The following is a 13,994-nucleotide window of genomic DNA, read 5'->3' as shown; positions in this document are numbered from 1 at the left end:
TATGCTATAATCACCCAACACACTGCTGCTATTATTACTTGAGCTAATAGTTACCTATTAGATCAATTAAGAATAAGAAAAATTAAAAATTTTATTTTACCTTCATTGACTCACTTTTCCTTTGTGTAGATCTAAGGTTTTGATCTATATCATTTTCCTTTTCTCTGAAGAACTTCTTTGAATATTTCTTGCAAGGTAGCTCTACTGGCAACAAATTCTTTCAGTTTTTGTCTGAGAAAGTCTTCATTTCTTTACTTTTGAAGCATAATTTTTGCCAGATACAGAATTCTAGGGTAATGGATTTCTTTTATTTCAACACTTTAAATATTTTACTCTACTGTCTTTTTGCTTTCATGATTTCTTTTTTCTTCTCTCTCTCTTCCCCCCTCTCCATACACACACACACACACACACACACACCCCACCCTGCCTTTCGAGTTATTCCCTTGTGTGTAGGTGACCCATGTTAGGAACAGAAACTATTCAACTCATGTTCTCAAATGAGTACTGCTTACCTGGATATCAAGACGGTTATATTAAATTATGTTTACAACCTCTGATATATCATTCTTTATCAACAGAATAAACAAATCCTTATATTTCAATTGGGTATTTTATAAAGCCAAAGGAAAGTTCAGTGCAAATAATCAAACTCACAATAGGGAAGGAAGGGAGAGAGGGAAGACAGCAAGAGAAGGATGAGAGAGTGAGAGATGGGAAGAGTTAGCATTACTAAGCACCTACTCTGTGCAAAGTCCCACAACATGTAACTGGAGGACCAGGATTTGAATCCAACTCTGGAACACTCTTAAGTCCACGTTCTTTCTTCTCCTCCCACCTCACTTTATATATTATTAATAAATTTCACACATCCTAAGCCAAATGCTTAATCTGAACTTACTGCTTCACTGTAACTTTGCTGGTTACCTTCTATGAAGGTATTTAGTAAAATTTTTATTTAGGACTACCTATTGGCTTCACTTTTGTCACACAACTGTCAGTTTTCTGTCCTAGACACTTTTCTCACATACTCATGTGCTCTTCCTAAGGCAATCTCAGTCTCTCTCATGGTTTAACCTATAACCTGTGTTCTTCCCACTCTCAGTTATAACTCCAGCTCAAATCTCCCTTCTGAGTTCTAGAATCATTCAGGACATCTCCACCTGAGTGTCAAACAAAACTCATTACCTTCCCCCAAATTTCAAACCAGCTTCTCTGCCATTCCTCCTCTCAGTTAACAGCACCACTATTCATCAAGATAGAAACCTCAAAATCAGCCTTGACCCTTGCCTTCTCCACTCTTCATATCCAGCCTCCATCAGTTCTTGCCCAAGTGACTCCTTAAAAGTCTCTTTTTTTAATCTTCACATCTCCACTTCTATTGCTTGGTTGAGGTCATTTCCCTTTCTCTTAGAGTATTATGATAGCTTCCAGCTGACTTTTCTACCTCAAGCTTTTCTTCCATATAGTTCAGTTTCTAAAAGCAAAATTGATTATATTTTATCCCTGTTTAGAACTCTTCAGATTGGCCATCCTTTACCTCGTAGAAGTCTCTCCTTCCTTAGCCCTCAGGTTACACAATTTTCCTGGTTCCAGCTTCTGTGACAGCTCCCTCCTACTGTTATTTATTGGCTTTATTTACTTTCCCACTTTAATTTTACCATGGTGTCTTCTGAGAAGTCTGATGTAATTTTTATCCTTGTTTCTCAATAGGTAGTGTTTCTCTTTTTTTTCTTCAAACTTCTTTCAAGATTTTCTCTGTCTTTGGTTTTCTGCAGTTTAAATATGATATGTCCAGATGTAGATTTTTTGGTGTTTATCCTGGTTGTTCTCTGACATTTCTGCTCCTTTCTGCCTTTCTTCTCCTACTGGTATTTCCATTACTTGTACATGACTTTTTGTAATTGTCCCACAGATATTTTTTCATCCTTTTTTTTTTTTTTTTTGTGAGGAGATCAGCCCTGAGCTAACATCCGCCAATCCTCCCCTTTTTTTTTTTTTTGCTGAGGAAGACGGCCCCGGGCCAACATCCGTGCCCATCCTCCTCCACTTCACATGGGACGCCGCCACAGCATGGCTTACCAAGCGGTGCGTCGGTGCGCGCCCGGGATCCGAACCAGCGAACCCCGGGCCGCCGCAGCGGAGCGCGCGCACTTAACTGCTTGCGCCACCGGGCCGGCCCCTATTTTTTCATCCTTTTTGTCTCTTTGAATTTTAATTTGGGAAGTTTCTATTGATATTTCTCCAAGTTCACTGATTCTTTCCTTCACTGTGTCCAGTCTATTGATGAGCCCATCAAAGGCATTCTTCATCTTTTTTACAGTGTTTTTGATTTCTAGCATTTCTTGTTGATTCTTTCTTGGAGTTTGCATCTCTCTGCTTACATTACCCGTCTGTTTTTGCTTGTTGTCTACTTTTTCTGTCAGAGCTCTTAATATATGAATCATAGTGATTTTAAATTTCCTATGTGATGATTCTAAAATCTGCATCATAGCTGAGTCTGGTTCTGATGCTTGTTGTGTCTCTTCTGACTGTGTTTGTCAGGCCTTTTAGTATGCCTTGTAATTTTTTGTCGAAAGCAGGACATGATGTATGAAGTAATTAGATTTTTAGTGTGAGGTTAATCTCTTATGCGACATTAGGTTAGTGTTATGTTAACTGGCTAGGATCTAGGCTGTGTTTAGTGTTTGCTGTAGCTGTAGGTCTGAGGTTTCAGTTTTCTCTAATGTCCTTGTTTTGTTTTTCTCCCCTCTTGTCTTGGAGTTTCCCTAAGGACTTCTTCTTAAATAGACTCTGTGTCTTGTAGTTCTCTCTACGTAATCTAGTGTTATTTTACTGAAGCCCTTTGGATGTAGTGGTAAGGTTTTGGCAGGGAAAGCTTTCTATGATCTTATGATTAAATCTCAGTTTTTTAGTGGAATTGAGTCCTTGGGTTGTGAACATCAAAGAATCCTTTTATGCGAGACGGGAATGCTAGAGGGGCTGGAGCAGACTTGTTGCTCTTCTCGCAGGTCAGAGAAGTCTCTGGTGAAGTAGTTTGCCTGGCAGGCAGGCTTTTGCTGTGGAGGACATTCTGACCGTGTTTAAAAATTGTTACTTTTCCCTTCCCTCTGCTTAAAGCACAAGGGGCTTTTCTCTGATCATCACTGTGAGAACCTGGTAGAGTTCTTGGGGGTAAACTCTAAGACAGTGTGCTGGTTCCCTAAGACTGAGCCCCCAGGAGTTTCACACGAGTCTACACTCAGCTTCCAGGAATTAATCAAAATTATCATTTGAGTGTTCCTGCCCATTACTGGCTCCTGTGGCTTCTGCTTCAAGTCAGCAGATCTGTTTTGATTCTCTATATTTGCCTCTCTCTCCAGATTTGGGGTGGCAGTTTGCCCCGTGACCTTACTTCTCTGATGAATCTTGAAAAGTCATTGATTTTCAGCTTTTTCGGTTTTTTTTTCTTGTTGTCAGAATGGGAGTGGTAACTTCAAGCTCTTTACATGTAGGAGGTAAAACCAGAAGTCCTTTAAGTCTATAGTGTTTTAATAATCACCATTATCTAAATATTCAATAATTTGGTTTTGATTTTTTCTTTGAACCATGTATGGTTTAAAAAAGAATTTTATCATTTCCAAGTAATTAATACTCATTTTGATTCTCTTTGTATTAAAAATGTATGATCAGATACTGTGAATTACATTATTTCAATTTTTTAAAATTTACTGTGATTTTCTTTGTGACCTTAACCATATATGGGTCTAACTTAAAGATTGTGTGTTCTCTATTCTCAGAGCAATAAAGTTAATTTTTACTGATACTAGTAGTTAACTTTTTTTTTTTTTTTTTTTTTTGTGAGGAGATCAGCCCTGAGCTAACATCCGCCAATCCTCCTCTTTTTTTTTTTGCTGAGGAAGACGGCCCTGGGCTAACATCGGTGCCTATCTTCCTCCACTTTATATGGGACGCCGCCACAGCATGGCTTACCAAGCAGTACTTCGGTGCGCGCCCGGGATCCGAACCAGCGAACCCCGGGCCGCCGCAGCGGAGCGCGCGCACTTAACTGCTTGCGCCACCGGGCCGGCCCCTAGTAGTTAACTTTTAAAGCCTTATATTTATTTTACATTGGGTGCTGTAGCACTGTTAGCTTCAATTCTTAAATGTCCCTCATGTAAAACTGGAAATGAGAAATATTCTTTCATAATTACAAGACAATAGAGCAGCTAGTGATCTAAATAATCTGTCAAATTCAAGAGGCTCCAAAGTAGTGACCCATCAATAGTGAGTCTGGTAAAACTATCTGCAACGCTGTGGTTCTGATTCTGATAAAACAGCAAATTAATTCAGCGGATACATACATACACATCCACAATCAGGGATCAAAAGTGTGCTTTATTCACAATGAAGTTGCCTCAAACCATCCAGCTGCAGCCCTGATTCCTTTTGTTCTCCAACTTTAAGAGATTCCAAAATCATTCTTATCTGCCACACTGTCCTCCAATACTTTTCTGAGCCCAGGTTGGCCTTCAGATAAGCCATCAAACTTATATTTTATAATTAATTAAATGTTTTCCATTTCCTTTTCTGCCTGTTCAGAACTTATGCTGATTAATACACCAGACTAATTATTAATCTTGGTTCTAGTAGAGTTTAACAATACTAACAAAACTGTTAATGGAATGGTGAAAAAATACAGAAAGAGACACCAAGGAAAATCTTCTGAATAGCACCACCAAAAAAAAAAAAAAAAAAAGAGAGAGAGCGAGATTTTGGCTTCAGCGGGAAGTACAATGTTAGAGACAGCCCTGCCTTTAAAAGTCTGCTTTAAGAAATACTGATCTATAGGCAAGATATTTAATGGTGCAACCATTTATGAAATTGTAAGAGCGTCTAGCACATAATTGGGGTCATAAAACACACAAAATAGTTATAATTCCTGACTAAAATCAGGAAAAGACAAAATTTATTTTGGAAAAGAAATATGTAACAGAGTAATCCTGCTAAATGGAACTGAATTGCAAAGTAAAGTGGTGGAGTAGGTGGAGAATCATTCACTTTCAGACTGTGAGAAAGGGTTAAGAGAACGTTTAGAAATACAGTTTGTAGTACATTTTTTAAACAAAATTTCTAATGCCAGATTAGTTTTTCCCTCTAATATGTCCATTAGAAAATAAAAGAGAACTTAATTGTATGAGAAATGTTATTCAGCACAATGTATTCAGTTTATTATAAAATTACCTTTGAAATTTTTGAGATAATTTTGGATTTACAGAGGAATTGCAAAAGTAGTACAGAGTTCGCATATATCCTATACCCAGCTTCTACATATATGAACATCTCACATAACCATGGAACAATTATCAAAATTAAATGTTAATCTTGGTACAATACTATCAACTAAACTACAGAATTTATTCAGAAAATTTACTCTATAGTGTACAGTCTACAGGTTCTGACAAACGCATAGTCATGTGTCTAACACATACAGAACAGTTTTATGGCTCCCAAAATGGTGTTGGACTGTCCCTTTATACTTAACCCCTCCCCTGCACTCCCCAACCCGTGGAAACCACTGATCTGTCTTTTTGCCTTTGCACAGTATCATAAATGGAATTATACAATATGCTATCTTTTGAATCTGGTTTGTCTCACTTAGCAAAATGCATTTAAGATTTATCCATGTTGTGTATATCATAATTGTTCCTTTTTATTGTTGAGTAGTATTCCATTGAATGAATGTACCACAGTTTGTTTACCCATTCACGAGTTGAAGGCCATCTAGGTTGTTTCAAATTTTGGCAACTATGAATAAAGCTGCTAAATATACACATGTACGAGCTCTTGTTTAAACAAAAATGTTCATTTCTCTTGGAGAGGTATCTGTGTGGGATTTCTGAGTCATATGATAGATATGTTTAGTTTTATAAGAAATTTCCAAACTGTTTTCCAAGGTGACTGTACCATTTTGCATTCGTTCCAGCAATGTTTGAGAGTTCTAGCTGCTCCACATGATCCCTAGCACTTGGTATTGCCATTTAAAAATTGTAGCTAGGGGCCAGCCCGGTGGCGCAAGCGGTTAAGTGCGCACGTTCCGCTGCGGCGGCCCGGGGTTCGCCGGTTCGGATCCCGGGTGCGCACCGACGCACCGCTTGTTAAGCCATGCTGTGGCGGCGTCCCATATAAAGTAGAGGAAGATGGGCATGGATGTTAGCCCAGGGCCAGTCTTCCTGAGCAAAAGAGGGGAGGATTGGCATTGGATGTTAGCTCAGGGCTGGTCCTCCTCACAAAAAAAAAAAAAAAAAAAAAAAATTGTAGCTATTCTGATAGGTGCGTAGTGGTAGCTCATTATGGTTTTAATTTGCAAGTCCCTAATGATTAATAATGTTGAGCATCTTTTCACATGCTTGTTTGCTATTTGTATACTTTTTTTGGTGGTCTGTTCAGATCTTTTGCCTATTTTTGAACTGGTGTTTTGTTTTCTTCTTGTTGAGTTTTCAGAATGTGATTTGAAAATCTTTCTTCCAGGTCTGCGGCTTGTCTTTTCATTATCTTATCAGTGTCTTTCACAGAGGAAACATTTCTAATGCTAATAAAGTCCAGTGCAATGATTTTAAAAATGGATCCTGCTTTTGATGTCCTATTTTAAAACCGTTTGACAAACCCAAGTTCACACAGGTTTTCTCCTATGTTTTCCTCTACACTTCACATTTAAATCTCTGATCTGTTTGGAGTTGAAGATTGTGTAAGGCGTGAGGTATAGACTGAGGTTCATTTTCCTGCCTGTGACCATCCAGTTACTTCAGCACAATTTATTGAAAGGCTGTCTTTTCTCTATTGAATTACCTTTATAACTTTGTGGAAAAAAGCCAGTTGACAGTACTTTGTGCGGATCTGTTGCCGGGCTATCTATCCTGTTTTGTCGCCTCTGCATCAGGCTGCCTAGACTTGAGTTCCAGTGCTTCCCCATGAATTCCTGAACGTGAGTAAGTTACTTTAAACTTCAGACTCTTTCTCTCTCAAGTGGGGATAACAAGAGTACCTATTCCCGAGGGTTCTTATCAAAATGAGACTGGTACTGGCATGCAGAAAGTATGGAACACATGCTATTTAAAAGTATTTCTCAACTATTTAAAATATTGCTTTAAAAAACGTCATTTCTGACTATAAACAAGTGAGAAAAAATTGTTTCTCTTTTGCAGAGAAAGGCACGCTGTGTTCTGCTTTTTCTAAGCATTTCTTGTGTTGAAGCCAAAAGATATTTTGCATTTTGGCAAGCAACATGTTTTATAGCACTTGAAAGTGGACAGCTTTGATTTTTAAAAATTGCTAATGGGATAGTTCAGTTCTACACAATCAAAAAGTCCAAAGTATATCACAAGAGTTTTCAGAGGGGATACTTTGTTCAGGTTCATGTTAGAATTCAGGGTTAAAGATGCACCAGTCTTGAGATGAATGTATAAGATTATAAATAAGATTCTTTCAAAATAAGAAAGGAAGTATGTATTGTGTGTATAAATGTCAATATACAGCTTTCATAAACAGGTACTTTCATATGCAGGTACAGCTAGACTGCGAGCGAGTCCTCTGCTATCAGAGGGGCAGAACGACCCCAAACAGAGAAGGATGTTTGGTTCTTCACAAGTGCACAAGCTAAGGGTATGGTGGAGAGCAGGAGTCTCCATGGAAACAGGGAGAAATAACTGGGAACACAATAGAGGTCGTCTGTGTATGTGGGGGTCAGCGAGGGGGCAGCATTTTGTGCTTCTGCTATCCTGGCATGGTGTGGGCTTCCTAGAGAAAGGGCCTAAACCTTGAGGTGCTGGGAAGGAACAGGAGTTTTTGTGTTAAGACTAAGGGTGTGATCTTAAAGGGCTGCACACGACATGGGTGACTCCCAAAGACTTCAGTCAGTAAAAGATGGAGGAAGTCCGACTGGGAAAACGTCAGGAGAGTGATCAGAAGTGAAGGACCCCGGGGCAGAGTGCACATGGGACGCTCGCAGGAGAGGCTCTAAAATCAGAGGCAGGAAAGTGTCCAGCCCTCCCTTGAATGCCTTGATGATCTGAGAGCTCATTGGGGTCTCAGAGAGGTTGGCAACACAGTGGAACTCTCAGTTTTCATGTGCATTCTGCAGAGACATTAACAATAGTTCCTGGTTAACTACTTCCCTTTAACCTGGTACTTTAATAGATTCACATCAACTTCCCCAGTTCACAGGCCAGGAGAAAAAAATCAACCTCAGGAATGTATGGCTCTAAAGCTGTGTTCTTTTAGAAGTTCACACTATTTCACTATTGTTTTCTAATTAAATATCTTTCTAAAATGTTGTTTTAGTTTTCACAAGTACGGAGCCTGGCCAATTTAAGTATTAATAGCCTCTGTAAATTAACCTAAACCACAGTAATCCCCCCGGAGGCTTATGAGTCCTGCTTTTTAAAATGCTAAGTTTCAAGTACTAAGGTTTTTTTTTTCTGATTATGAAAACAGCATATATTTATTATAGAAAATTGGATAATTACAGAAAAACAAAGTAAAAAAAAAAGATCCATAATTCTAATTTATTCTTCTTTTTAAAAAATTACACAGATTTAAATAATTAAAGCAAGAAGCAAAAGCCTTGTCCTGCTCTGAGAGGTCACCTCTGTCAACAGTTCCTGGGACATACTTCTAGACAGATATTCTTTTGATTTGAGGATGTGAGAGTAGCTCAGCCACTCCCATTGCTGCCTCTCTTGTGACTGCCTTTTTCACTACTGGCAAATACTGAGTAGAGATGATAGCTAACACGCTGATTTCTGCCAAGGGTGTTCTTCCTCTCCTATTTATTTAACCTTCTGTTTGATATCTTAAGTGCTACTTCAATGTGATACTTAATACAGGAAATGCGTCGCTGCTGCTTTACCTCACAATTGTATCTATGTGCAAAGCTGTATGAAATAAATGTCTCTGACAATCCCTCTCTTTATTTGGAATGTCTTTGACAGTGGGGGAGAGATTGCAAAATAAGACACTGTCCTCAAATGAGGTTCCTAAGAAAAAGGTCTCTTGTGTTGGAATTTCAATAGAAATTGCACCATCTCCTCTCTAAAGCTCTAGCGTGAAAAGAGAAATATGACTCACAAATCAGAACATCAGTACAGGAGTCCGTAATAAGAACTGGAAGGACACTGAAGTGTGTACAGTGAAAATGAGCTCCTTTTTTCCTCATTTCCATCCCAATACCGTGACATAGGGCTGTGGGAGATCAAAACTGGCCACCCTAAAATATATCTCTTTACCTTGATTATTTTCTCTGATGGACGTTTAACCTCCCCCACTAACTGCTTAAATGAATTTAACTCTGGGTGTGGATAATTTACATTTGTAAGGGAAATCTCCATTTGTAAAGGTATCTCCCTCTCTGTACCGGGAAGAGGGGGGTTGACCTCATCTCCCGAAACTCTTAACAGTACGGAAGGAGAGGACTTAAATCTTCATACCTTTGATTGCTGTGCTTTCTGGTAATCCCCCATAGCTGTCTCCTCTCCCACCCCCAACATCCTCCTTTGTCTTTCTCTAAATCTATTTAAGGTGAAAACCTCTGCCATTTGTTGAGAAACTCAGTTTCCCTGGTTTCTCCCATGTATACAAGTTATTAAATTTTGTTTGATTTTCTCCTGCTATTTGGTCTCATGACAATTTAATTTGTAGCCCAGCCAGGAAGGACCCACAGTGGGTAGAGGACACTCCTCCTCCTCCTTCAGGGCCAACTCTGCCAACCCTGTGTGGGAGACCTTCCAAATGTGTGTCTGTTCACACACTTCACACACACACACCACACCATGCACATATGCCATACACACCATGCATGCACCACACACACCATCCACCCACCACCAAACCTCACACATCACACAGTGCACACACACCACCCACAAACACACACACACATTTTATTTTATTAAACAAAAACCTGGCTATGCTATACTCTGCTGTATTGTTTTACCACTTGCTTTTGTACACTAAATATATCAGAATGCTAGTGTGATATTCCTTATTATTAGTAGATGTTAGATTGTTTCCAATTATTTTGCTATTGTAAATGATACCAATAGTTAATATCTTTGTCATTACGTGCTAATATTTCTTTAGGAAAGATTACTAGAAGATTTCTAGGTCAAATAATATGCATTTAAAGTTTTATATTAATGCCACATTACTCTCAAAGATATTGTTCCAATTAATATTATTGCCAGCAGTATATGAAAATGAACTGTTTTCTCCAGCCTTCACTTTTGCTTTACATTGAATTTTATCAGTATTTTCATTCTTTTTTTTTTGTCAATTAGATAGACGAAAAATGTCATTTCATTTTAATTTGCATTCATTGTTAGATTACAAGTGAAGTTAGGCAGGTTTTTGCGTATTTATTATCTGTTTGTAGTTCCACTATTGTGATTTCCGATCTTTTTCTAATATTTAATATGTTCTGTTTGATTTGAAACAATGATTTCTATATTATAAATAATAATTTATCTATTATATATGTTGCCAGTATTGTCTACAAATCGCTATTTGCATTTTAAACTTGTCTGTGTTTGCATATGCATATAACCCAATCAATCAAATTGATTATTCTTAGCTCATGGCATACTATTGTCTGCATACAGATTCTTTTAATTTATTATTTTATTTTATTCTATTTTGTTTTATTGTGTTGTATTTTACTTCATTTTATTTTACATGTTTTCCCTTCTAGCCTCATTTCTAATTTCATTTTCTATCCCCTTCCCCTTCCGCCAGTATCTATCATTGTGTCTCAATGCACAATGAAAACATTTGACATTTTCTTTTCCCTCTGATTTCTGGATTTTGTGTTATGATTAGAGACGCCTAACTTCTCTGAACTAGGGTATCCTCGTTTTTAACAACAATATCAAGCTATTAAGTCACCTTCAGAGCACTTAGCTTATGTACTAAAGGGTTTCCAGTGTTTGCATGCCTTATAATGTTAATATTTTTAGGATAACTATTTTTAAGTTCTAAATAATTTCTTTACATGTGACAGTGCAGCATAAGTTTTCACATTCAGATAAATTCTGCGATTTTTTTTTTTTTTTTTTTTTTTTGGTGAGGAAAATCAGCCTTGAGCTAACATCCATGCCAATCCTCCTCTTTTTGCTAAGGAAGACTGGCCCTGGGCTAACATCCACGTCCATCTTCCTCTACTTTATACGGGATGCCGCCACAGCATGGCCTGACAAGCGGTGTGTCAGTGCGTGCCCGGGATCCGAAGTGGCAAAGCCTGGGCCCCCGCAGCGGAGCATGAGCACTTAACTGCTACCCCACGGAGGCTGGCCCCTAAATTCTCGGATTTTGCTTCAGAAGTGTACTAGCTCATCACCTTCCCAAGAGAGAAAAGATGAGCATTTTCCCCTCACCACACCTCTAGGTCTTGGCCCCTGGAATCCATTTTCCTCAGTCATCAATATGGATCATCTACAACCTCCCATTGGATTACGTGTCTTAGTCAGCTCAGGCTGCTGTAACAAATTACCATAGGCTGGATGCTTTAGCAACACACATTTATTTCTCACAGTTCAGGAGGCTGGAAGTCTGAGATCAGGCTACCACTAGCTGTCTACCTTCTCTCTGTGTCCTCGTATGGTCGAGGGGTTGGGGGAGGAGAGGCAGAGAGAGTGAGAAAGCAAGCTTTCTTCTCTCTCTTCTTATAAGGCACTAATCCCATTATGAGGGCTCTACTCTCATGAACTAATTGCCTCCCAAAAGACCGTCTCCAAATACCATCACATTAGAGATTAGGGTTCCAACATATGAATTTGGGGGGACATAAACATTCAGTCCATAGCATAACGTCATTCCCCTTTATCTGTAGGATGGACACCAAGCTTCCTTACAAGACTATATGTCACCTATCCTCCACTAAGCTTCTGACTTGATTTCTTTGCAACTCTGAACTTTGTCTTCCAGCAGCAGAACCCCTATTTTTGCTTAGCAGTGCATACCAATGCCTAGAGTAGTGCCCACCACAATGAACACCCAATGCTGGCGTTTGGTAGGCACTTAAAGAACATTTGTTGAATGAATAAGTGAATGAGTGCATGAATGAATGGATTCAGTTTCCATATGTGCTGTCCTTCTACTCTCCTCTGTCTTCTCAGTGCTGTTTCATCTAACATCACCTCTTCTCCTCCTATCCTTGCTCTCCTCTTGCCTAATTCTGTCTCATCCTTAAAATTTCTCCTTCACATAGAAAGAGCTGGTGATGCATGGGGAGAGCAGTATTTGTCATACACTGATGGTGGGATTATAAATTTGTACAGGGTAATATGGCTGTGCTTGCCCTATGTGTGTGCAAGGAGGATTGACAAGGATGTCTATCTCAATATTATTTGTGTTGCAGGTAAAACGATAGCTTCACCTCTGGTCTCTGTGGAGAAACTTGGAGATCAGAGAAAATATGATTGCCCGTGGTGCTGTTTGCCATGATGGCTCATGCAGAGGCCTTCTCGGTTAATGTGGAGACATTGGTAATAGAAATCAGGCCAGGACAGAGGTTGCTACACCTTTGACATAGTTCAGCCAAGGTCATTATTTTGTAAGATAAGAGGAGAAATAGTCTTGATCATAAATGCCTCATATAGATAGTGGTAAATTATGTTTCTCAGGTTCTTTAAGAGATTAATCAGCCTCAGCTTCACTGGTGGAGAGACACCAAGAGATGCCCATTTCTGTCCCTCCTCCTTCCATGGAACAAGGGCTAGATTATCTTTCTAGAGATGAGAGTATAACAGAGAGGGAGGCTCCACCGAAGCTCAGCTGAGGCCCACGTGGGGCTGACTTTCCCCAGAGAGGGGTGGGTGCAGTGGATGGGAGGACTTAATGTCAGAGCTCAGGAGGATTGGGAGATGAGGGGAGGCTTAGGGAATATCCACCTGGAATGTCCTCCAAAGGACTAAACAGAGACACGGTGCCTATCTTCTGTGGAACAACAGAGGGGATTAGGTGAGCAGATGAGCAATTCTTGACCACCGCCTCCCTCATCTTCCTCCCCCCAATCTGAAACACTTCAGGATACTTAGACACTTAGTCTTTCAAGTGAAGTGTTATTTACAGGGCCTTTGGAGGGCAATGTGTATTTGATCTGAAAAAGATAGTGAGATTATATCGTTTTTTGGGAAGAGTGTGGCCTCTCCTCCACGGTTTTCTGAGAAGCACCAGCCTTCCTGCTGTGGACCACCCGTGGAGAGCAGTGCCAGCCAGCAGAGGACGCCAACTCCAGCAGCTGTAAGGATGATCTCCTGATCCACCCCCCACCCCCAGAGAACAGACAGACACCTCCCATGGGACCAAAATGAGGGAAAAGTTGTCATCCAGATTATAGTAGTAATTAGTAAAAATTAGAAACAACCCAATTGTCCAAAAACGGAGCAACAGTTAAATAAATGAGGGAAATACATACTTTCTAGCTATTTGAAAAAGTGAAGTAGATATGTATGGAAGGAAGTCTAGGATGTCTATGATATTTTTTGAGTTTTTTTTTTTTTTTTTTTGCAGGGGAGGAGTCACCCTAAGCTAACATCTGTTGCCAATCTTCCTCCTTTTTTGCACTCAAAGCCCCAGTACATAGTTGTGTATAGTTGTAAGTTCTTCTGGTTCTTCTGTGTGAGTCACCACCACAGCATGGCGACTGACAGATGAGTGGTGTGGTTCCATGCCTGGGAACTGAACTCGGGCTGCCGAAGCGGAGCATGCTGAACTTTAACTGCTAAGCCATCAGGGCTGCCTCAAGTTTTGTTTTTTTTTTAAAGCAAGTTACGTAACAATCTGTATGGTATAAACACATTAAAAACTCTCCATATGAAGATTTGGGTACATATAGAGAGAAATAGAAAAGGAAGGATGCTTAACAACTGAAAAAGGTTGCTCTTTTAGGAAGCTTTCCTTAACCTCACTGGGGTTTGGGGCCTCTTTCTCTCCCTCCTGAATACCCCATCACAGCACTTACT

The sequence above is a fragment of the Diceros bicornis genome, chromosome 9 (assembly GCF_020826845.1).
Source record: "Diceros bicornis minor isolate mBicDic1 chromosome 9, mDicBic1.mat.cur, whole genome shotgun sequence".
In the NCBI taxonomy this organism is placed as follows: Eukaryota; Metazoa; Chordata; class Mammalia; order Perissodactyla; family Rhinocerotidae; genus Diceros; species Diceros bicornis.
Note: the sequence above shows the minus strand (reverse complement) of the source record.